This window comes from Anguilla anguilla, chromosome 6 (assembly GCF_013347855.1).
Source record: "Anguilla anguilla isolate fAngAng1 chromosome 6, fAngAng1.pri, whole genome shotgun sequence".
Taxonomy (NCBI): Eukaryota; Metazoa; Chordata; class Actinopteri; order Anguilliformes; family Anguillidae; genus Anguilla; species Anguilla anguilla.
The window spans coordinates 13,122,253-13,147,480 of record NC_049206.1 but is presented as its reverse complement, the minus strand read 5'-3'; the positions used below and the strand labels follow the sequence as shown (position 1 = coordinate 13,147,480).

Below are 25,228 nucleotides of genomic sequence, written 5' to 3'. Positions count from 1 at the left end.
CTAATTAGTAATTACAATGCCTATTACGCACACATGCACAAGCACAAGCACGCAGCACGAGCATGTGTGTTCATGTGCATGAGCAGAGCATGTGTGAATGCACATGCTCACAGCAGGGACACATGGGGACAATGGCAGCAGGTGAACTGGTGTGTGAAAGAACACAGTTTCCATGCATTTTGAATAATCTCTTCTGAGTAAAAGAGAGAAAGAGCAGAAAAATAATCAGAAATGTTGCCTGTTGAGGCTGCTGGGTGGCTTATTCTATTAAGGCACTGTTCTAGTGCATGGATAGGCCCCATGGCATGATATGAATGAATGGACCACATGCAAATCCTGGTATCTGGTCCAAATCTGAGAACAATTACATGTAGAGTAGGGATGTTCAGCCTAAATACACCAAAAAAGGCTGAACATCCCAACCATCTTTTTATATTTTCATAAGCCACTTATGCCACTATGGCTATTATATCACATTATTTTAGTCCATATTATAAAGAAATAATAAGCAAATACATAAACTGTTGAATTCTTGGGTACACCAATTTTCAGTGTGAGATTTGGACGGATTCTCTCTTTCTTTTTATTTGACAATGTGTGCAGACCTTTTGTATAACATTTGCTATTTAAAATGTTAAGAACATTTGTTTGAAATTATGATCTGGAGTTTTATGATCTACCTATCTAAAATAAAGCTGTAAAATGAACAATGAGGAGATGGAGGGAGAAATAGGCTCCCGTCTCTTGAAATTTCAAATCCCCTCTGTCCCACTGGAAACACCACTATCCACCCATTTTACAATTCAATGCGTATTCGTTGACTTATTATATGTCTGCTTTCGAACAGTGTTAGTAATTCAAGCGAGCCTTTGTTTGCGTGGTCTGATTTACACTGCGGAACATGGTCGAACAGGAACACGTAAGAGGAACATGGTCGAACAGGAACACGTAAGAGGTGTGATGCACCGAGATCATTTTGCGCATTGGTGTCTCTCTTGCACCTCGATGACCTCATTTGCCATCTCATCAAAACCGACCTATGCGCAGAGATTCACGCACCAGCTCAGGATGGTCATGAGCAACAGGCGAGCGAGCAAGCGTGATTCGGGCCTGCATCCGTGCCAGCTGTCGGCCAGCCAGCATTCCGTGAACCAGCAACAGAACGGGCTGCTAGCAGTAGGACTGTTTTATTTGCGTTCTCTCAATAGCTGATCCTCATCTCAACTGCCTCCGCTCAACCGTCCACTGGCGGACCTTTTGTAGCACCTATCTGTAAAACTCTGGCAGACAGACAGCAGTGCCAGCCATGCGTTACTAGTGGACCGCAGTATATTTGCAAGCTAGGTACCACGAGGCTGCTGATCGCGCGTCAATGAATATACTTTGGCTGCCAAAGGGAGCCTGCTATACCGACTGACAGAGTGATGGAGAGAGAGACAGGTAACCAGGCCTACAAATAGATATGCAAGCAGACAGAGAGAGAAACAGGCAGGCAGAAAAAAGAGGTACAAAGACTGACAGGCAAATCGACAAACAGGGAAAGATATAGACATCAAAGCAGACATACAGACAGACAGACAGACAGACAGGTATACAATGACAGTACAGTTTTGTTTCTGTTGGAAATCTTCAATCTATTTTATGTTATGTTATAGGCTTATGACAACTGGTTTCCTGTTCTTTTCAAAGAAAATAAGAAAGTATATGCCTTTTCTGTGAGCAACTTTCCTTCTTCTGACAGCCAATTGAATATTGATCTGGGAGACAACATGAAAAAAATGAGGCAGCACAACTTTTTGCTGCCAATACTGTTGAGCAAACGTACACCTCAACACACCCAGGGTGTTGACAAAGAGCCTTTTTAACTTTCCATAAATCAATTCCTCTGTGTATCGGTAATGAAGCATTACCCATTAACCTCTGCACAGAGACAGGGGGATTAAATCACACTTAGGTTTATGATCCATACACGGAATAACCACATTTGATCTGTAGGGGGGGGAGGGCATAAATGAAATCAAATCAAGACCTAGCCCATTATGCCACACACACTTACTGCCCCCCTCTCCATCCCACCCCACACACAAACACACACATTCCACACCTTTTACACCTGTATCACACTTGCCTGAACTCAAATGACCTGCACAATTCTTAAGGGTCAAAATACTCCCCCACCCTCACCCCCCGCCTTGGCCCAGGGCCAAGGAAGCCAAAGCCCAGCAGGGGGGGGGCAGCCGAACAGACCGTGACCGCCGAGGGCGCAGCCGTCTCCACAGGAGGCCTGAGCCGCATCGATCGGAACGCGAGCGATCGATCGAGCGGACGAGAGCGTGCGAGACCGCGCGCCTGCGTTCACCTCGACCGCAAAATCCCTCTTCGTAACAGCATCCCGCCAGCTGCAGAGGAGTGGGGAAAGAGAAATAAAGCCGGCGAGCGCTCAGTTGCCCTCGGACCGTCAAAGGTATGACTTATAGATAAAATGGACAGATAGACAGACCATTTAGACTGAAGATTAAGAGTCTAATCCTGAGTAGGGTAACTGTCCAGACTGATTGCATTTGTTTAACTGACTGCACTGTGCAGACACATCTGGGAGACTCTATTTTGGCTCTGTCCATGTCAACAGCAGCCTCAGCCTCTCTCAGGGACAAACAGTAGGCTGGCCAAAGCAGTCACTCTACGCTGACAGGGACATCCAACGTTTGGCCTCCACTCTATTCTGTCACTGAATGTCAAGGATAATCTCTCGCACTCTCTCTCTCTCTCTCTCTCTCTTTGCAATCTGTCACCCACAGGACAGTTACTCTAAACAGCTGGGACCCAGGCCATCACGCCACCATGTCCCACAATATCAGGCTGGAGGACGTCTGAGGTGAGCTGGCATTCTGTCACGTCTGGGGACAAACGAGATAGCAGACAGCCGCCCCCCCCCCCCCCCCCCCCCGGCCCGACCCATCTCCACCTTGAACGCGTGTGTCTGAGTGTCTGCTCATTTCCATGCCAAAGGAAGCATGGAAGGACTGACCTGTTACGTGCCATTACAGTATTACATCATGCACTTATATAGGGAATAGACCTATATACAGCATCCAGATAAATAAGAAGTGAGTACTAGCAGATCCCCATGTGCTAAAGCATTTAAACTCGCTCTTAAACCTGGTTAACAGGCAGTCGCCTGATTACTGTGACACGCTGACACCCAGATGACATGCCGGCGGTCTCCCAAAGACCGGTGAAAATCGTCCTAATAAATTATAGAGGGCACTGGATAAACCGCTGCGTGTCATTTTCATATTAGAGGAGACACTCCTTTGCTCTCTCTCCAGCACTGGTTAGAAACGACATGGGGCTGGGTCAGGCATTAAGGGCATTTGCCACGGGTGCAGGCTCAGTCCCGATGAAGGCACTGCTACCTCACCCTATCGAGGGATCTGTCACACAGTAAAGGTAAAGGAATCTGCGAGCCGATCGCGGGGCGTCGCACGTCACCATGGCACCAGCCTCGCTGATCCCGCTGTCTCCACCTCACCGAGGAGCTGCCCTCCTTAATTAAACAGGAGACCTGTAAAAGCAGGAGAGGAGCCCCGCGCCTCCCCGGACCGTCACCGCGGATTACCCACGCTCCCCTGGACCAACATGCCGTGCAGAATGAGGCGGAGCTGCGCAGACGCGAATGAGAAACGTATGTTGCGCAGCCGATGCGCAGCGCTAGGCAGACCTGCTATGCACAGACATTAATTGTATCAATGCATCCGGATCACATGCAGTAAATGCACAGCATATAGACCTGCTCTGCACGCAGATACATTTGTGAACACAGGCAGCCCCTTAAGACAGTGGCTCCCAAATCTGGACCTGCAGACTCACTGTGTGCGCAGGCTTTTGTTACAGCCAGCCTCCTAATTAAATTAAAATGAAGCATTGTTATTACTCAGTTAGAGAACAGGAATGAAAACATTTGGAATACCAATGCTGTTCACATAAATTAGTAAACCAGAGCTAATTGCTACCTCTGAGCTTGATAGTGTGTGCATAAACTGCACAGAAGCCAATCTCTACATCGCTGCAATAAATTTTTATTTAGCTTCTGTTTTTTACCTCATAAATTTTTACTTGTTGAAACGGACTGTGCTGCTGCTGTTGAATCACTCCACTGCGGAATAAATCTATAAACGCTGCTCGTCTCCTTTATGGCTTTTATTTGGCTCCATCATTATGCAGAGGTTAGCAGGAAACAGGCTGGGGAGTGTGATGGAGGATCAGCTGAATGCAAACTGTCAAGGCAAACACGGAAAATATTCATCAAATGTCAAAACATGCCACCTGCATTCCTCGGGTTCCAATGACATGAAACAAGCTAATCATTCTCAGCTATTACCACTTCTGTGCATGTCGAAGTTGACCAAAATGTATGTGCCATAAAGGTACGCTCTCCAGACACACTGAGATACAGGTGAAAACAGGGTCTCAAAAGTAGATTGAGTACCAAATGGCAGGTGGACAAAGTTGAAAAAAAGGGGCGATGTAAAACCACAAAAATCTAAGCTGTATATATCACATGTGTACATCTCCACCCCCACACCATTCACCATTTACCACACCATTCACACACCAACCCCCTCAATATAGGCAGGAACACAGGAACAGTTCCATTGAGGGTGGTGTAGAGGTTAAGGACTTCAACCTATCTTGATGGACATAGGCTCAAATCATGAAAGAGAGCCTTTTTTTAGTTCTGGGCCAGTCATAAACTGCACAGCATTAGTAAAGAGGCTGATCTAGGCGAAGGAGCAGCCCTAGACAAGAGCATCATCCTCTAAACTAAATTTTACAGCATCTAGACCGTCATCAATCGACAATGTAACCCTGCGTTTGGGCGAAGGGTAAGCCGTAGGATTCGGCGATTGGGTGGCCTTTGAAACGTGTAATGATCCAGTCTGACCACAACACGCCTGACGCGCGTAAGCTAACGAAAAGGTTTCGAGGTGGCCGTGTCTCTTTTTCTCCCGGCTGGAAAGAGGGTTTTCTGCACCTACGTTCTCTATTTTAAGCTCTTACCCGCTTTGATTGACGGGAGCAACCCTCTGCCCATTAGCTCATCAAAAGACTCTGGGGATGGAGCCTTCCATTAAAGTGCGATCGAGAGAAGTGGAATTAGAACTGCGCTCCTGTAAAGCCCACAAGCGGGAGGCATTTACGCTCCTGGAGGATTAAGGAAGGAGAGGCCGTAATTACACGCCGGGCAAGGCGGCGGGTTTTCTCTCAGCGCTGTTTCTCAGGGCGTAGCGGACGCCCCAGCCTGCACAGAGGGCCCGTGCCTCACAGGGAAATTCAACAAGACGCATAGCTCAGGACGGTAACGGCCCACCATCGGCATAGCGATGGCACTGCCCCCCCTCCCCCCCCCCATTCGGAGAATTATCCATGAAAGCTTGCAGAAGCAAACTATTTATTTCTAATTTTTAAACCCAATAGATACATTCCATGTCTTCTGCAAAATTAACAAGGGAGAAAAATTTAAAAATGAAAAACCTTTTTAAGAGACGCCACCGTGAAAGGTATAAAAGAGAACATTTAAAAAGGAGCCATCCGCTTTGCTGGCCTTAGAGAGAGAGAGAGAGAGAGAGAGAGAGAGAGAGAGAGAGAGAGAGAGAGAGAGAGAGAGAGAGAGAGAGAGAGAGAGAGAGAGAGAGAGAGAGAGAGAGAGAGAGAGAGAGAGAGAGAGAGAGAGAGAGAGAGAGAGAGAGAGAGAGAGAGAGAGAGACAGAGTCATTTCCAGTATGCATTTTACCAGCAGAAACTCTTGAAATTCAATTCATGACTATTGACCTTATTTTTCAAACAGAGTCAGGGTTTCAGTTAATAAAAGAAATCTGTTTCCAAGTAAGCAGCAGTCTCAGATACTCATCTCCTGATAATGACCTTTGGTTTTCAGTGAATTAAAACCTTATCTCCCCCTCGCTTTGATTTCTGTAATTTCTCATCCTGTGGATTTCCATTAAGGCCCTCCACTGCACAGCTTACAGCCTTGATCTGCAGGTCCTCTCGCACAGACCAAGTCGACTTTTCTTTTTAACTTTCTCTATTCTTTTCAACTCACTTACTCCCCCCCCCCCCACAGCGTTTGATTTTTTTGTGGGAGAATGCAGAAGAAAAAAAAGAGAGAGAAAAAGAAGCCCTGTTCCAGACACCCTGGCTGACCCCGGAGACCCGGGACAAGTGCAAGGTCATGGGCACAGCGCTGTGGCGGGTGGAGAGCACTCAGCTGATTGTCCCCGGTAGGTAACTGCTCAACGCCACAGAGAAGGCGTTAGCGCTGGCACCGCGGGCGCGGCCCAATCGGCCCAGAGGTCCCTAATCCTAATCCCCGCGCAGATGGGCGGATTACCAGCGGGCGATCGGGCCCAGAGGAGGCGTGACCGGACGGATCGCCGGTGCTGACGCAGTTTGTGTCCGGTCCTGCTGTTGCCCAATCACAAACATCGATATGATCAGCAGAAGGAAACGGTTTGACTGTGCACACAAAACGCATAATGAGACAGCGTGTTTGTGCGTTAGCTGGCGGGGACACAGCGTGGAGTCGTGCTCAGAGCGCCCGACTCTGGAAAACACTCAGGGAAGCACAGTGTAATCATTTTAAAAGAGGAGAGACACTGTTGTTATTGCCTTGAGGCTTTGCTTCAATGCTTCTGTTGAAAAATCCACTTCAGTAAATGTAACGTATAAAATTATCTTGAGAACTATGGGTCTCCATGGATGAGGTAGCTGGATTGTTAAGTTTTAATAGTTTAGAGAATACTTTCATGCTATTATTATATTTTCCCATGCTACACACACACACACACACACACACATGCACACACACACACACACAGGAACAGATATCCACGCACATGCACACATACACACACACAGATATGCACGCACTCACAAACTCATACTGTACAAGCATACTGTATGCGCACGTTAGTGCACATGCACCACACGAGAGACGTACAGAAGAGCCTGGGCAGCTGACAGTGCCAGCAGCGAGAGGACATCTTTAGAAAATGAGATAACTGATATGGCACATTAATAGCCTCCTGAAGCCCTTCCAAATGTGCTATAACCTGAACCTGCAACGGTTCCAGCGAATGACCTTCGAGGTATGCTCTCCCAGTCTAACCCAAATCCCAAACTGGTGCCTTCCTTAATAACTACTGCACCTCCAGCCCTTCCATCCCACCATTCCTGCTTCCCAAGGTTGGTCCAGGGACCGCTCATGTAATGCTGCCATTAGCTGCTGTTAATCAGTTAAGGCTGGCGAACACAAACAACCGTTTTCCTTAATTTGTTTTAATTTGAATTCTTCATTTTCCCTAAATTGATTCATTTCAGCAACCTGGTTTCTACAATTTGAGCATTTAGCACCACCGATTTCAGTTCTCAGCCTCAGAACTGCTCTGACTAATTACATGCCCTGAAATCTGAATATGGGACGTTCGTGCTTTATGGCATGCCTACTGCAGCTATTTCTGTCTGAATGTGGCCTTAAGAGAGAGATTTATTCCTCAACAGAAATTAAGAAATGAAGTGTCTAATTGAGAGCGATTAACAGCGTGCAACAATTGAGCAATTGCAATTATGGATAGAATGACAATCGGCATACGGGTGGGGTGGTGGTGGTGGGAGTGGGGTGGGAGGTTGGGGGGGGGGGGGGGGGTAGAGTACTGAGTTTGGGAATTTGTGCCCTGCCAGTACTCTGTGAAACATTAGAGTGTGAGTTTCATCGGCACTGCTGCTTGAACTCGCCGTTCACACTAAAACGGCTGCAGCGGGCTTGAGTTGACAGCAGCAAACAGCACTCAGTGTTCGCAAAGAGCTCTGTCAGTCCTCAGAGGAGGCGGAGAGTTATCAGGAGCATGACGGATTACATGCATTCTCCAATTAAGTTGCCAAAGCTTTCAAAAAAAAAAAAAAGGGTGGCCAACGTCCACAACAGGCAATGTGCCACGTGGATAAGAAAATCCAGCTGGCCATTTCCACAACACAAATCATCATCACACAGCTTATCAGCCACCGCCACGGTTAACGTAGAAACCACAAACCCTCTCCAGCACATTCCTGGTGCCAAAACCACGGCACTGGAAATCCAGCGCCAGGTGTGTTTTGGTAGACGCAGGTAGTCTTTCACAAACTCCACTTTAATTCCTGAAGCGCTTATATTCAACTCACTGCACTTCACAAGGCTCTCGATTTCTGCACCGACCGACGCAAGCGCAAGGAATTCAAATTGATTTTCAAATGTAACTTTAAAGCTAATGTCAGGCACCGATGAATAATGGCACCTTAACAGCTGCCTGCCAAGCCAAGCCTAGCCCAGTTTTTACTGTCTATAAATACACTGTCGGTGTGCTAATCTTACTGATGGGTGATGGTGGTGGGGGGGGGGTTACAGTCCTGGAACCATTCCACCTTGGTATTTATATTAATGAGCAGTGAGGGTTGACCAGATCTTAGAGAAAACTGAATGTCTGTGTTTTAAAACTGCCCTATATAGCTTGAAGCTCCTGGCTGTCAACAAGACATGGCAGAGTTTTCAAAACAAAGCCCAGAGATGAGTGCATTAAACAACCGCAGACCTCTTTAGCACAACAGAGCAGAGTGTCAGCGCTTAGTCTGGCTCTCCCCCTGTACGGTAAACACTGTTTATTGACGGTGCGAGGCGTCCTTGCAGACGGCTCAGGGGTCGGGTCAGTGTCAGACCCGACCGGAGTGCGGAGTCTGGGTGGGTCGGTCGGTCACCTCTGGGGTCGCTGCAGGACGTGCCGGCCCTCGTTTGTGAGGTCATTAGACCTGCACTGGCAGGGAGGGGCAGATTTAGAAATGATGGCCTCTCTCACTCCACCCCGCCTCCGCACCCACATCAACTTAAAATAGGACTATATTGAGGCTATTACAGTATTTCTATCTGAGCGGCTGATAAAAAAGAAAATAAATTGTGCATTGATTTTACATTTGTTACTGTTAAATCTCTTTGAAGGAAGAAAAGAATTATATCCATACAATTATATACAGCCGTCTCTTCAGTAATTGAGTGACACTCCGCAAAGTCATGTATTCATTCAGTTCACATAAATGCAGCGTATAAATCATTTGTAAAATTGAATTAATTATGAGTTAAAAAATGAATGGTACGCATATCAATTTGTGGTGATCGATACAGTGCAATACATCAAAGTGTGACATGGAGGCTGTAAAATGTAAAACTCAGAGAGTAAAATTGATGTGCCAGAGTAAAAGAGATTGTACAAGTAACGTCCTTTCAAAAGGAGACTAAAGATTTAAAAAAAGGGATTTAAATCAGAGGACACACTCTAGTCTTGCGTCTGTTCAGGCTGTCCTCCGGGCTTTCAACGGTGTCTCCAGCCATCAATCACCGCAAGTCTGTGACTTTCTTCTGACATCGTCCTAAAATGGACCAGTGCTCAACTGAGACGCCAACCATTTCTTGTCAGATCAAAGTAAAGAAAACTCTTTTTCTCTCCCTCCCTCCTCACCCCCATCACCTCGAGGTCGTAATCTCTTCTTAAAACACTCCCGGCTCCAACAAGTTACCATTTCTCATACGTCCGAGTCGTTGAATGCCCATTTGTTTATGTCTTAGCCCTTCATCCACCTCAGGTTGAAAAGACTGCCATTGATGCTCAGTGGCAATCATCTAGCACTTCCCTCTTTAAGTTGTTTTCACATGGTGCTGAAGCCGTTCTCAAAGGATATTTATGTCTTTTGTTGGCAGTGTGAATGCTAGCCTGGGGGCTCACTACATTTCCCCCAAGGTCTGAATAGATTGGTGGAAAATTCCTTCTGTACAAAAAAAAGTGGCGACATTGCACATTCAGACCTCGGCCATGTCATTAACTAACAGTCCCCAACGGTAGGACACAACTGGCTTCAATCCCACCTGGGGCTGGGTAGTTAAAAGCACCGAGGGCTTTTTGGGTAACCGCTGTATTTGCTTTGCCCACATTTGTCCTGCAGAATGCTGACTGTAGTGTGCAAATGTCACTAGCTGCCACTGGCTTGCTGGAACCAGGTTCAACTGCACTGCCCATTGAAAAAGTACACATTGCACAGTTGCATGACTGGAAAGGTAATTCCAAATGAGAGAGGAAAAGGGGCAAAAATAAAATCCAACTCCCCTGGTAAGAGAGACCTGCTGGGGTGGATCTCTGTAAGACCCTGAGAACTGAGACAGGTCTAATTACAGCAAATCCCAGCCAAAATCTCAGAAACAGACTAAAATAACATGGGAGACTCATGTTCAAGGATGAAGGATGTGCTTTACAATGAAGTGATTTACAACGTGAAGAGTTAGCAAGATTAATTGAAGTAATTTTGCTTAATGGGGACATCTCACAATCTAAATGTCTAATAATTTTCTTCCTAATGCTGAAACCTTAAGGCATGAGCCATTCCAGGCTGAGGTTCTGAACATATTCAGCTCATATACTGCTAAACTAGAATAACTAATCGATTTTTATTATAAATTTGTTGCTATACACGTTTACTATGCAGCAGATGAAAGTACGGGCAGGTCAAGAGAGAACAAAAGTGTCACGTGTTCACCACAATGAGACTAAATGATGCAAAGAAGCCCTTTATCAGCCAAAAAAGACCGTGCATCACTTTGTTCAACATTGTCAACAGGAAGTGATGTAACCTGCAGTGTTAAGGTCATGTGGCGTGGGTGAGTTTTTCAGTGAAAGGCAAGAGTTCAGTGGTGAAAGGGCCTGTGTCTTGCAGCAGTCCCAGGTCAAATTGCTTTACAGGGCCTACTGAGAAGTTGAGTCATCTGACCTTTAAGATGTTTTTTGAAGGGGAGCTTGGCTATGACTTAAGCTAACAGTGTCTGATTGTTGGGATTCTGAGTACACGCGATGGTGACAGTGTAAGGTCAGTGTGAGTTACGGGGAAATCCAGATGCTCAGCTCTCTCACCCATTTCTTTTCTCCTACCCCTGAAGTAAAAGCAAACGTGAGGACATTTGATAGCAGTGGAGCGTATTATGTTTTAGAGACCATTCTCATGTTTTCCCCATTAATGCAGATGAGAATTGAGTTGTTACACTACATGTTTAAATAAAGGCACATAAAAAAAATTTTCTGAGGACCCACCGATCAATCTCACATATACATCCATAACTCATTTATGAAGCCATTCTGACTGCACGATTCCTCGATGTCCACAGAGCGTTGGTCAAAACACCAATCTCTAGCAGCCTAGGAAGGCATCTGGTAAACAAGAGCTGCATACACATATGTATATAAAAATTTCCCTCCCTCACCAAGTCGGCTTAGCCCTTCTTGTGCATTTGTTTGGTCTGCCACTTGTCAGCAGTCTTTTGAGAGCGTTAAGGCGCTCTTGCGTAGCACTCTTGTGCTTGCTGCTCCTGACTTCACACTGCTGTTTTAAGCTTGAGGTGGATGTTAGTGCTGCCGGGTGTCAGAGCAGTGCTGCAGCAGGTGGATGAAAACGAGCCTGATCATCCCATGTGATACTTTTCCAGGAACATCAGTTGAATGACTCCGGCATCAAACAGGAAACACTGGCACTGTTACGGGCGCTTCTGAATTTTGAGGAGTATCTCGGGTCGAGTCCTCAGCCTATTATTGCATACGCCAACCATAACCCTTTGATGTTTTGGCCCACCTGTGCGAAACCAATGGATGATGAGGTGGAACTTGTTGGTGCAGAATTACCACCAAGACATTTAGAAGGGCTCAGAAAATGTGTTGGCAGACACCCTGTCACATACGTAATTATTATTTTTTGTAACAAACATTAATGGATGCTTGACTTGGGTGGGGGTATTACGTGCCAGTGCCTGTTTTTCCCTGTCTTTGTATTCTCTCTCTTTAAACTCAGGCATACAGCTCACCACATGATTGGTGGAGCAGGAGGAATGAGGGCTGCTTCTGCCCAATCATGTTCCGTTCCGAGTTCTGCTGTGTACCGATTCTGGACTTGATTCTAGAATTCATATTACTGGGTCTGTGTATTGGGCTTGTTTGCCGGTTGCTACCGGGGAAAAAGGCGGGGAAGTCAGATAAAGTCTTTATTTATTATATAGATGTATTTATTGTATAGTGAGGTAGTGGGTACCACCCTTTGTTTCTTTTCTGGTAATGTCCATTGTTTCCCCTTCTGTTTTATGGTGTTCCTTGTTTCTTTAAACTCATTGTTGTAAATTAATAACCAGCTTCAGTCTGAAACCTTTGCAGTTATCTTAATCACTAATAATTAGTACTTTTTGTTACAGCCTTGTACCCCTAGACCACCAGGGGACATACCACACACACACACACACACACACACAGGGGTATACTGTATACTCTGCAGTATTAATGTATGGGAATACTTAACAGGAGATGGTTGTGAGGCACATATGAATACTCGGGACAAAAAAAAGGCAGGTTCAAAAGACACCCACGTGAAACGGGGCTTTCTCAAATTCTCTGACGGATAAGTACACAAGGTGCGCAGAAGAATGCGAGGCACCGCTTCCGTCTAATCCCCTCTCGACAAAGCGCTGAAAGACAGCTTTTCATTGATATTCCTTTGAAAAAATGAACATTCAACAGACCTGAACTTACTCTGAACTACAGTACAGCACAATACCCTGTCAGTTCAGAGCTGGCTTTGTCTGTCTGCCTTTTCTTTTTGCCCTCAGCATCTGTCCCTCAACCTTTCTCCCACTTTCATTCCATACCTCTCCCTCTCCCTAAATCCCTCTCTAAAGCACACTCCCCATTCCTCCCTTTCAATTCCTTTCTCCTTGACTTTTACTCCACCCGTCTTTCTGTTCCTTGCACTCTGTAAATCCCTAACTCTTTCTTCATAGCACTGCCCCCTCTATACTTTTCTCATACACTCTCTCCCCCCACCCGGCTCAGTAGGGAACCCCTGCTTGTCACATGACTCTCAGCCCCCTCTAACTGAGTCAGCACTCAACAGTAGTTGAATGTGTGACACAATATGTGTGCCTTTACAGGTTTGGTCGCTTGTTTAGCTACCCCAACCTTGATGCCCCCTACAAAGACAACCTGCTTGGCTAACCAAGATTATTATCAAGAGAAAGTCCATCAAAGTGAGCCTGGTATGTGCCATAAAAGGTGTAAACCTGCAGCTTAATTTATTTCTTTCTTTCTTTCTTAACTGCCAGTCCCTGCTGGCTCAGTAAATGAGCATATCAGTTAAGTGCCCTTCACACTTAGGGGAGGGGCCCCCAGCTTCCCTCTCTTAGACCCAGTGGTGGGCCCGGTACTCCACATGTGTAACTGATTTGGAATTCATACGCCCTGTCTCAGTGATTATGTTTTTTTTCTGAAGTACCCAAACATGTCAGAAACCGTGATCTCCAGCAGGGGGAACTATACAGAAACAATGCACCAAATTAAACCCAAAAAGTTAAGCCTCTTTACATATACGATACCTCTCAACAAAACAATTTCTCTCTCACAAAGAAAGAATGGCTTCAAAGGACTCCTTGACTGTGATATTGCTTGGCAAACAGTGGGTCTTAAATATTCCAATCGCTTTGAAATCTGAAACACACAAAATTAGGACATGCTTCCTCCTCAATAATGAGAAAATATGAATCTATTTATAAAGTAGAGGGACAGAGAGAACACTAAAATGAAACAAAGGGATTCATTGCAAGTAAAAAAGCCTGTTAATGGAATGGTCACAAAGAGGGAATATAAGGTACATGGCTCAGTGATAAATACTTTGTTAAATCACTTGCAACAGTTTTTTACAAATATGACAGGGACCACATGCAGTGTGTCTGAGTGAAAAGTACTTGATCAGAGTTCAGTTTACATTGAACATTTTGTTGTGTGTATGAAAGTGGCTAAATCTATTCAGAAGAACACAGCCGAGATACAGTATGCATCCCGAATGACCTTAGTATTAAAGCAAAAGTCATTTCTTATTTAGCATGACATACTGAAGCATATTTATCATCTGTCACCACCTCAGGCTGAAAAGACAGGCCACCAGTTGAGCCAAGGATTTCTTCATATTGGAAAATTGTTACAGTAGTGTCAGTCCAAGGCAAAATACCGAGTAAACCAAATGGCGATGCTTCAGCTTAATAGCTAAATAGAAAGTATTGATTTTTTTCCAGCGTAAATGGCAGTTTATCCTTGAGAAAAACATTTCATTTCAGGGTGTAAAAAGGACTGATAAAAAACAGTAAAAATCAACATTGTGAATTACTTTTCCATTAGGTTTACGTTTTATACAGTTTAACAGTGGCTTCTGTACCGAATGTAAGTATTTTTAAATTCTAGCAATATTTGTGCCGTATAATTTAAAAATATATTTTGACATTATTTTATAGTTATTCCTTAGCACTCCCACCAGAAAATCTAATTCTATTTCTTGTAATCATCTATGTACAATTGTGAACACCACTGAAGAAAACCTTATTTCATGCACATCTGCAAATACATGTCACAGCTTGGTGTGGAGGCTAACCACAGCCCGTTTCGACATGTAATTTAAGTCTGTATAATTTTATCAGCAGTTCCAGCCATTTCAGGAATGAGCCAACTAGCATTTTATCCTCTGCCTTGTTTCATGTGCCATAAAATGGGCGTGTGCAGCCAAGAAGGACCCTGGGTGTCAGCTTCAGCACTGCCAGACTGCAGTCTGGATATTTTTAGTCCTACAGACATTAGCTGCTGCACATTTCTGCACACACTAACTGTCTAGCTGCATGTGGAGTCATATCTGAAGCCCAGGAAAGGCACAGCTATATTGAGGTGCTAGACTGTATACAGTATGACAGCGTTGTCTCAGTTACGCACCTCAATGTACCAAATGGGAGTAGGCACAGAAAATATATTTGGTGACTGCTAAAGGACCCCATTTTAGATATGTGGGAAAGGTTGGATTCAACTGTCGGTTGAGCTTTAGCACAACCTATGGAAAAATTGGAGTGCTCCACAGCGCCCCCTGGACTTCTCTTAAGGCCCTGCAGTGCCATGCCAGTGAATAAACATACTATTTGCTTGTTAAATAACATGTCCTCCGCACAGCATGTTTAAATAAATCCAACTTTTCACACACTCGTCATGCAGTACTTCTCAGCAAGCTCACTCAATTTCGAATGCACCGCGCTCCCACAGGACAAAGACGGTATTAGGAGCTGTCGTTACACCGATCAAAACCCTCATTAGAGCGATGCGGCAGCCTCTCGGGGAGGCGATGGTTATCGCCGTACGCATGCCAGCCAGCCAGAGTCGAGTCAGACCTTCGGCCCTGGCGTCTATCCCTCAGTCTGCTATCTGCAGCTCAGATGAAGGTAATAAATGGGTCGTTGATTGGCGGTGTCTTCGTCCGAGGGCAGGGGCCTCTTGATCCCGGGCTGTCTGGGAGCGCAAGTAACACTGGCATGATAGGAGTGTGGGGGGAGGGAGGAGGGGGGTGGGGGGGCGGTTTGTGTGGTAACAGCCAGCACTCATCTGACGTTATCTCACCCCTGGCCCTCGACACAGTCACCACAATGGCCCCCTTTGTGCGACCCCCCCGACCCCTCCCCACCCCAGCCCAGCCCTCCCCGGCCATCCCTGCCCCGGGTGAAGTGAATGGACAAAAAGACTCATTTTTCAATTGACTGGAGGTCCGTCAGCCAGCGCCGCTACCCGCGAAGAGATCTTGTCAAATCGTGCAGCTTTTGATCTTTACAGAGAACGGGATTTTCCCTCGATTTCCTTTCCTTTACATAAGAACAAATACCATGGGAAAGGGTTGAAAATGAAACGATAAAAATCACATATTACACTTCCTATACGCAGATTCTCTCCACCATATATCTCGGTCCCTCTCTCTTTCCCTATCTGACTCGCTCCTTCACAGTTTTGGCTCTCTGTATCTATCTCTATTCGTATTTATTCGGTGGCAGTCCCTGTTTAGTTTTTTACTTCAAAAGCCGTGATCCTGCGTGTTCCAGATGGTATCGGATGGCAGAGTTTGGTCTTTATGTTCTCCACAGGAGAAGGCAGAGTCGTGATCAACATGTGTTAATGGAACTGCCCTCCCTGTGGTGGTATTGTAAATTGTGTAACTGAGTCGTGATGCATGTCAGTACGCCTTTTATCTTTAGAGCAAAGACGAACCCATTAAATGCATTTTTAAGTATTTATGCACCTTGTCAATTAGACTCCCAGGATACAACTTAAATGGGATAATAGCCTTTCATATGCAATTTATTTGAATCAGGTCATAAACAAGCAAGCTAGTGGTTAACTATACTTAATGCCAGCACAAACGCTGGTGTATGTTTAAGACATTTTTACATTTTTCAATAAAATCAGAAAACTGTTTTGCAAGCCGAATGAAATGAGCAAACTGAAATGATCAATTTTCTTAAACATGACTGAATCTTTTTGCACATGAAATGTCCATCTGAGCACAGATTGCATGCAAGCAGAACATTCTGCAGGTGCATGTGTGTAGGAGGGCTCCAGTAATCGGCTATTTATGACAGTGATAACGCAGGTGAGGAGTAACAAGCCTTAAAATACACGCCCATTTCAACGCTGTGCCAACACACCTGGAGGCCAGCTACGGGCACTTGCACACTGAGAAAGTGAAAAACACAGGGTGCCATGGAAACCGCTTCAGGGGTCACGAAACCTGAAAAGCACGCGCACCTGCACCAAACCACGCCGACTCGCTGGCGCATTGAGATCAGAGTCCGCTAATCGCAGCGCCGGGCCCAGGTGACACACCTGCAGGCCCACGGCGGCCTGTGGAGGACCGCAGGTGTTTAATAATGGCGGCAGGCACAAAAATATGACGAGCAATCTAAACACAGAGGAACCCAACTGCGGTTCCCATGAATCTCTGGGTCTGGTCAGATGAAAGCCACAGCAAGTTCCGGGGATGGCATCACACTGGTTCCCATAACAACAGTACACCGTTAGTCATACATGCTAACCACCACCCCACACACAGACCCTGTTCCTGGCCCTGACCCTGCCTCTTCCCCCACTCTGCCCCGCCCCAGTGGATTTGAGCCATGGCCCACAGTTTGAGTTTTCCAGACACGCGCTCGGAGGCCACGAATCGCACCGTACGAGGCCTGGTCGAACATTACACTCTCTCACTTTTATAGATTTGTCCTTGTGAGAGGATGCGTTCCTCAATGAGGAGAAAGTGACATCAGTCATCTCCTTCCTGGAGGGCACTGCCCCCCTCTTCTCAATCTATTCTCATTGCTTGTGCTGGCCATGACTTCAGGCCCAGTGTTCTATATGAATCCCCAAGTGTACTTGTGTTGGCTGGGATGGTATACTGTTCTACGACAACCATCAGCTAAAAATCAAAAAATACTTTGAAAAAGAAATTGCATTTCTTTCATGTCGTCAGAACACAACAACATTGAACTGAAGAGAGCCGTTATGCAAAGGACATGTTCCTCCCACATCGCATATCAAGACAAAGAGAGATGGGTTGAACGAAAGTTGGTGGTCCTGAAACAGAAAGAAATATGGAAGCATTTACTTGAAAAAAAATTGTTTAAATCAGAAACATCGATGCGATTCGACCATTTTCAGTGCCTTGATTTGGTGGTACTGAGAAAAAAAAAAAACATAAAATAAATCAACAACGCAACTCCAGGGAACTCCAAACCCAGGGAAATATTATTTATGCAGAAATACCTACATATCTTAGCTGCGACACTTGGGCCAACTGGCAGCATGACAAACTCTACAGAAACGCTGTGAGAAGGAGCAGGGAGAGAGCACCACACGCTAACAGAAAGAGCAAAGTGCTGCGACTTCCCAAGAGAAAACATATACTGTATATATCTTTTTCATTTTGTTTGTTTTACTATTATACTTATGTAGCCTATAATACAGCACAGCACAGAGGATAATCTCATTATCATGTACAATCAGAAAAACTGATTATTGAACCCTTGTAATATTGAAAAAGGTTATATCTCTCAGCCTAACAATGCCAATGGTTCCCAGGTTTTCAGTGTATGTCATGATTGTTCCATATAAGTGTTATTTTTTTGGCACATTCAGTACACTGAGGAAGGCTTAGGCCAAAATGTTTGTGCATATCGTGCCCTCATACATGGATGCAACAGAACAATAGTGTATTGTATTCTCGTGAGTGCTGTCCGTTTTTCTCTTTCATTCTGTCTATCTAGCCACGCAGTCACTTAGAGCTTGTGATGCACTATATGACCAAAAGTATGTGGACACTCCTTGGTCTGGGGCTGTTCTTCATGGTTTGGGCTTGGCCCCTTAGTTCCAGTGAAGGCAAACCTTAATGCTGCAGCATACAATCACATTCTGTAGGATTCTGTGCTTCCCCAACAGTTCAGGGAAGGCCCCTCCCTGTTTCAGTATGACAATACCCCCGGGCACACAGCGATGTCCATATAAAATGATTTTGTCGAGAACGGTGCAGAAGAACTTGACTGGCCTGCACAGAGCCCTGACCTCAACCCCATCCAACACCTTTGGGATCAGTTGGAAAGCCAACTGCAAGCCAGGTCTAATTGCCCAATCAGTGCTCGACCTCTTCTGGCTGAACGGAAGCAAAACCCTGCAGCAATGCTCCAACATCTAGTATAAAGCCTGTTATAGCAGCAATGGGTGGACCAACTCCATGTCAATGCCCATAATTTTGGATGAGATGTTGGATGTCAGGTGTCCACATACTTTTGGCCATGTAGTACAGATCTCTAGACTCTTAACTTGAAGATTCAGGGTTTCAAGCCCATTGTAACCAAATCACACCAGCATTGTTCAAATAACAGTTACAGTTACATGAAAAATGGTGGTGTTTATTAATCAGTGTGTTAAAAAAAAATGCTTTTCAGGTTGCTCTAGATAAAGGACCGCAAAAAATACCGTCACATGATGTTTTCAATAGATGCATTTGTGTCTCCTGAAAATGCTAATGCGCTGAGGATAATATTTTTTGTAGCATGACAGAAATGCTGCCCTATATCTTCAGTATTTCTTTACAAGAAAAAGAAATATAATTACAAGGCTTCACTGTCCTAGAAATATAATAAGCCTAAGCCAGTCACGGCTAAATCCAGGGAAGGCTGCCCCAGGCGTGGTTAATGAAAGCGTTTCACTTTAGAAAGGTCTGGGGGGAACATTCTACTTAGAGAGGGATTATGACCTTGACATTCCTGGGAAATGCAATTTCTTAAAGACGTCCAAATCCCAAGGTAAACACAGTTACCAGGCCGTATTAATGACATAATCTTTAGCCCCTCCCTGTCTCCCATATACCCCCCAGCCCCGCACCCTACTGCCTCCACAGCTGTGCAGACCTTATGAAACCTAATTAGGGTACAATCCATTAAATTATTTCCATTAGAGCCCCATTATACTGTACTTTATATACTCCAAAATGAATCAATTATTGTGTGTGCTACTTTATACGCTGTAATATAATATTGTGGAATATATCATACTTTTTCATTGTTCTCTTGCATATCTTAGGCTTGCCATTTCTACACTGATATCTAGAATGCTTCAAACGCAAGAAGCCGAAGGAATAGGGCACGGGGACTTGTCCTCTCCTCAGAGGGCCACGGCCAGTGCAATAAGGCTTCACTGCATTTACAGGGCCTTCTCAATCAGCCGTGGACTGGCCCAATGCGGAGGGGGTCCGCTCGTGCTCTAAGGTTCTGAATGAGACTTTACAAAACCGGATTAAATCAAGGATACTCACAATCCCCTGCTGGCCTTAGGCAGCCACTGTGTGGGACTGCTGCATTCTGCAATCAGCCCTTCCTGTTAAATTAAATCTCATCCCATAGTTCATTTCCTGTTACATCACATTTTCTGAAAAAAAAAGTACTTACAGTACATATGTTGACACATATTGAACCTACTCAGAGAGCTGATCGCTAGTTGAAATGAAGAGATTCTACCTCTCTAAGCTCTAAGCTCTTTCTTATACCGTGAGCTTAAAGCACTGAATTCAAACAAATGCCTTCAAGGGCACCCGGGGCTGTTATTTTACCTTAAGCTCTACATCTACACACTTCGTGCAGTTGTCGCAGTATGGGGTCCTTAGTCCTTGCGAATGAGGTGAAAAGGGCTGACTATTTTCAAGCTTCGACAGGAATTACTATTCCAAATACTGAGTCTTCAGACAGACATTCGATTGAACATGAACATGCTTGTTTGTGGGTTGTCATGTTTGAGCTATAAATTAGCCATGAAATTTCAGCCTAGCTGAATTTACATTCTTATGAAGATCCAACAGAAAGAGAGATGGAGTACTAGGGTGGTACAAGCAAATACTACCGAATAAATATAACTCTGCCCACCACTTTACAGCAGGTGTTCATGAGCCTGGAGACTGAGCTGGACTTCATAGCCTCTACTTCATGAATATTAATGCAAAAAAAGTAACTGCCTTTTTCTTTGTCTCTTTTTAACAAATGTTGCATACATACCACAGTAATTGACTACTGATGTCATATTAAACATTAAAATCAGTAACCAAATCATGGTCAAGTATTCACATGATCAAATAACCAGCTTTCTTCATTTTCTACAGTCCTTCAGTGAACTATAGTAGAGTAGAGCCAGAGAGGAGCACAGACTGCCAGTATTTATATGAAAGGAAAAATATTATATAATAATCTTTTAAAAAAAAAGACATTAACAACCCACTCGCTCTTTGGTATTTATGGTACAGTAATGGAACGTTAGCACTTAGCTGATCAGCGAGAGCAAGTATAATACCTGACACAGCTGCAATCGAATGCGGTTTAGAGGATGGGTCCCCCCAAGCCAGTCAGGAGCAATATCCATCTTCGTTTGTTACAAACACGAAATTCATATCAGGGCACGGGTGGGATGAAGGTGCGGTATGTTTCAAAGGGCTGCAGAACCATAGGATTCCTTCAACGGAAATACGCCAGTCCCCAGGTTCATCAAGCACCTGATTCAAGAGATTTTTCGAAACCTTGTTTTTTTTCTAATGTATTCAGTAGGTTATCTTTCAATGCAATGCACCTCATCGCTAAAACTTCCTGTGAAGCACATGCTAAAATCCAAATCTGGAAACCTAACTATGCCCCATTGAAACAAATGCCAAATTACAACTAATTGCAGTGCTCAGGTGGATGTCACACATTGAGGGTTAGAAGGTGAATTCCTGTACCTCACTGTATAGTCATTATCCAGACCATAAAGTTCCTTGGAGGATCAAATCGAGGGGAATTAGGTACCTCATTACACCGGTCTAAAAAGATTATGACCCTCCAACCTCTTGAATCTAATGAAGTGTGCCAGTATTGATTTGGCATCAGCCTGATAAGTCCCGCCCTCTCATTCCAAATAGCCAATCAGACACCGCAGGCAGAACCGGCATGCGAGATGGCATGAGAATGGGAAACCCTATGTCTGAATACGGCTCACAGTCTTCTGTTCACCTGGGTCAGCTTTGGCCTCACTCTAAACTCCCTACTGCAGGGAGCTGTCAATTGGCCGAACGTACATTCAGTATTTCAGAGCAGCGTTTGAACATTAAAACATTAAAATTAGAACAGTAAAAATTTGGCCAATTTATAAGCAAGGAACTCATTTGATATCAGGTAAAAATCAATAGGGAGGTGCAACAGAGAGTGAGTTCACACAGCTACGTGATACAGTAAGAGGGTGGTGCGGTGCTGAGTGACGCACGCAGCAGCTGCAGTCAGCCAAGCGTGGTCAAGGGGAGACAGGAAAGACTGAGGCGGCAGGAGAGACTGAGGCGGCAAGCCGAACAACCCATCCGCTCATTAAAACCACAGGAAGGAGAACCATGTCGACAGGCACCTCTTTTTCTGGGTGAATCCGGTCAACCTCTTCTCCTCTGTTTGACGTCATGGCTGACTCACATTCCAGCCCCCCATCACCCCCATCCCCCGCCCCCCCAAAATCCTCCATGCTGCCTAATTTCGTGGAGGGACGCGCTCCAGTCTGAGCAGGATGCCACAACCTTGTTTCACGGCCAGGAACCAATTCAATTTGCAGGCTGGCCGAATCTCAGACCGTCTCAGTTTTTCCTCTGGTTATTTATTCATTTCTTTCTTTTTTTATTTAAACATCTATGCAATTCTATTTCTCAAATATTATCGGTCTGACTACATTTGATTGTGAAGACAAAGTCCAGTGACCCAGGTGACAAATCCAGCCCACAGCCCACACACCATGGAGAAGATGAAAATACCTCCTTTCACAGAAGGCCTCATTGTGCTCTGCTCTTTGTTGATTTCTATTGGATTTCTGTTGGTTCTATTCTAGCATCAAACTGCCTCTTTTTTCTAGCTTTTGAGAATTTTTCATTAGGGAAACAGTATTTTACCACCTCATTAAAACAACCAGAGAACTGTCTGACAATAATTTGCACCCACGATAATAATAATAATACCCATTATGCCTCAATGAAACAACATCGTATCACAAACTACATTGAGTAAATTGCCAGTTTGGAGGCTGGATGCATTTTAATGCCTCTGGATCTGGAGCAGAAGAGTCTGAGGCCACAGAGAGAAAAGCAGAGACAGAGGGATCTACAGAAAGAGGGACTGCAGATCTAAAGACAGCAGAGATGGATAGATGGAATAATAATAGAATAAAATAAAATGGGGGACAAGAATGTGTCAGAGGACCATCAGTATACTCAGATGATCGGAAATTGGGAGTGAAACAGGAGGAGAAAAAATGAGGGGTTAAAATATGGAAAGAACTAAAGAACTAGAGAGGATTAGACAGACATTAACAGCAAGAGAGAGAATTGAAAAGCGGTAGATATATATAGAGAAAGAGAGATAGAGAGAGAGACAATAAAAGAGAAAGAGTGAGAAGACTTGGAAGCTGTCTGGCCTCCTTCGTCCCAACAACAGGAGCCTTTCCCTGAGGATGAAGGCTTCAGACTGCATGAATGATTTATGGTGAGGGGCTTTTAAACCCACACTTCCTGCACATCATCCCAAGCCTCCACCCCCATCAAAATGCAGGCCTGTTACCCAACACCAACCTCCCAAATCCAAATTTTTAAACACCCCAATCCCAAGCGCAGGCCCACTATCAATCTCAGATCACCGCCCACCCCCCCCCACCCCAAACCCAACCCAGCTCACCCCAGGTAAGACCTATGCAGCATGACTACCAGAACTGCACAGGCATGCAAACACAGAAACGTACACTTACACGCCGCCCAACACAATGCTGGGTTTGTTTGGGCATTGTGAAATATTCATGAGGGCAGACGCCACAGGAGTATGGAAAGAGCAAGAAAAAGAGAAAGTGAAAGAGACAGGAGGAAAATAAAGATGCAGAGAGAGCTGCTCCTTTTACCATCTGAACACACAAACACAAAAACAAACCCAGTCCAGTCACTGCGCCTCACATAGATTCTATGCTAACAGTTCTTCTGTATGCATGTTAGGTACGTCTCCCAACATCTCCTGATGCTCGCATCCTCGCTCGCGCTGACCAATCATGTCACGCCAACCAGATCTCATCAGACTCTGCAGTATCACTGTTGAAGAGCAGTATTCTATTCATTGGAGGACCAGGCTGCAGTATCAGAGAGGGAGTGTTCCTACTCATTTGGATGTGCTCCTGTTCTCCATCACAGTCCCAGTGAGTCAAACCCACATGCACAAAAATAAAACCACGCCTTGAAAAAAAAAAAAAAAAAGAAAACAACAATGGCTAATGCTCTGTCGGGCTTCGGCTTAACCTGTGCAGACTGCCCTACGTCACCCACAGGGCAACATTACAGCAGGTGCAGCCAAAGCACAGGCTTAGGACCGATGTCTGCATTCCTCTGACATTTCCTTTAATGGTAGTGCTTTACTCCGTCTCAGACAGGCCCCTCAGTGACGGGGGAGCATTAGGCCTGATCTACTTTCTGCTTTCTTTTCCTTTCAGCCAAAAAGACACCGAGAAGACACCGCTGGAAATCGGGCAGATGACTTCTTTTTGCCGTTTGATTTACTTTTTAATTACAGCAACGGTGGGGGGTGGGGGTGGGGGGGAAGAGAGCCGCAGCCGAATTTACAGAGCCGCCAGCTACCGCCACCGACCCGCAGGAGACGAGTCTCGCGCCCTCGCCAGACAGATCGACACCCGGGAAGCGCTTCGCGCCTTCGCTCCCGCGCTCGAAACCGCGGCTCTCGCTAATCACCTTGAAGTGTTACGCCCGTACGCGCCTTAGCGACGCGGGTGCCAGGGCTCCACCGAGAGTCGCTTAGCACGGAGGAAACCGCCGGGGTGCCAAGGAAAAACTTTATCATCCGCGCTGTGGTTTTCAGCTCCACGTAAATCAGTGTTTTAATCTGACAGGACGCGCGGTCGCTAATTTGCGAGTTGCTTTGCATTTGGAATTTCTGGCCTACAGAGCGCAAAAATGAAAATGTGATGAATTTCACAACAGGACATTTAAAAAAAATCACATGGTTTAAGACATCTTAATCTTTCTTTATCCCAGTCTATTTTCTCAGTTACTGGACAGCCACAATTTTCATATTTCATATAAGGGTCATATTCTCTACTCCACACAGTATGAAAGGCATGTTTTGACTTTCAGTAAATAACACTTTCGTTCTTATTCACACATGTAATTAGAATTGCCAATCATCAGCTTAACTGAGACAATTCATATGCTGAGATAGCCTAATGTGTGATAAATTTGTGGTAAAGAAATCCTTTGGCATTTTAATTACTTGGCTACACAGAAACCAAACACTTTTTTATTATCATACCAGTAGATATCACATCATATGAATGACCTTAAAGTGCTGTCTAAAATTAGGGAATGCCACTAATGTGGGTGAGCTGTTCAGTTTCAGTGTGTGTGTGTGTATGTATGTGCTTATGTGTGATTGCAGTTTTGATTATGTGTGTGTGTGTGTGCATGTGTGTGCGCTTATTTTGTGTGAGAGGTAAGAGAGCAGCTCACAGCCCCTGTGTGGCCTATAGTCTCCCACACTTCCTGTAGTGACTGATGAGACGCAGGGCTGTAGTCGTCCCATGGGTGTGCTGTATCCGGCAGCTGGACAGCGGCTCCGCCCCCCTCTCTCCTCCCCACAGCCTGGCTCACCCCAAACGCTCACCCAGCTGCCCCTCCCCTCCCACAGTCCGCCCGCCGTCCGCGTGCGTTTAGGGAGCCTTCCTGCGCGTCTGAGCGT

The 25,228-nt window shown here is 45.2% G+C and overlaps 1 protein-coding gene across 1 annotated transcript in view; it reads right to left on the bottom strand.

Moving 5' to 3' along the window:
- Positions 1 to 25,228, bottom strand: part of LOC118230656 (glypican-1-like) — a 67,252-nt gene that overhangs the window by 32,557 nt on the left and 9,467 nt on the right. The gene's annotated exons all lie outside the window — the stretch shown is intronic.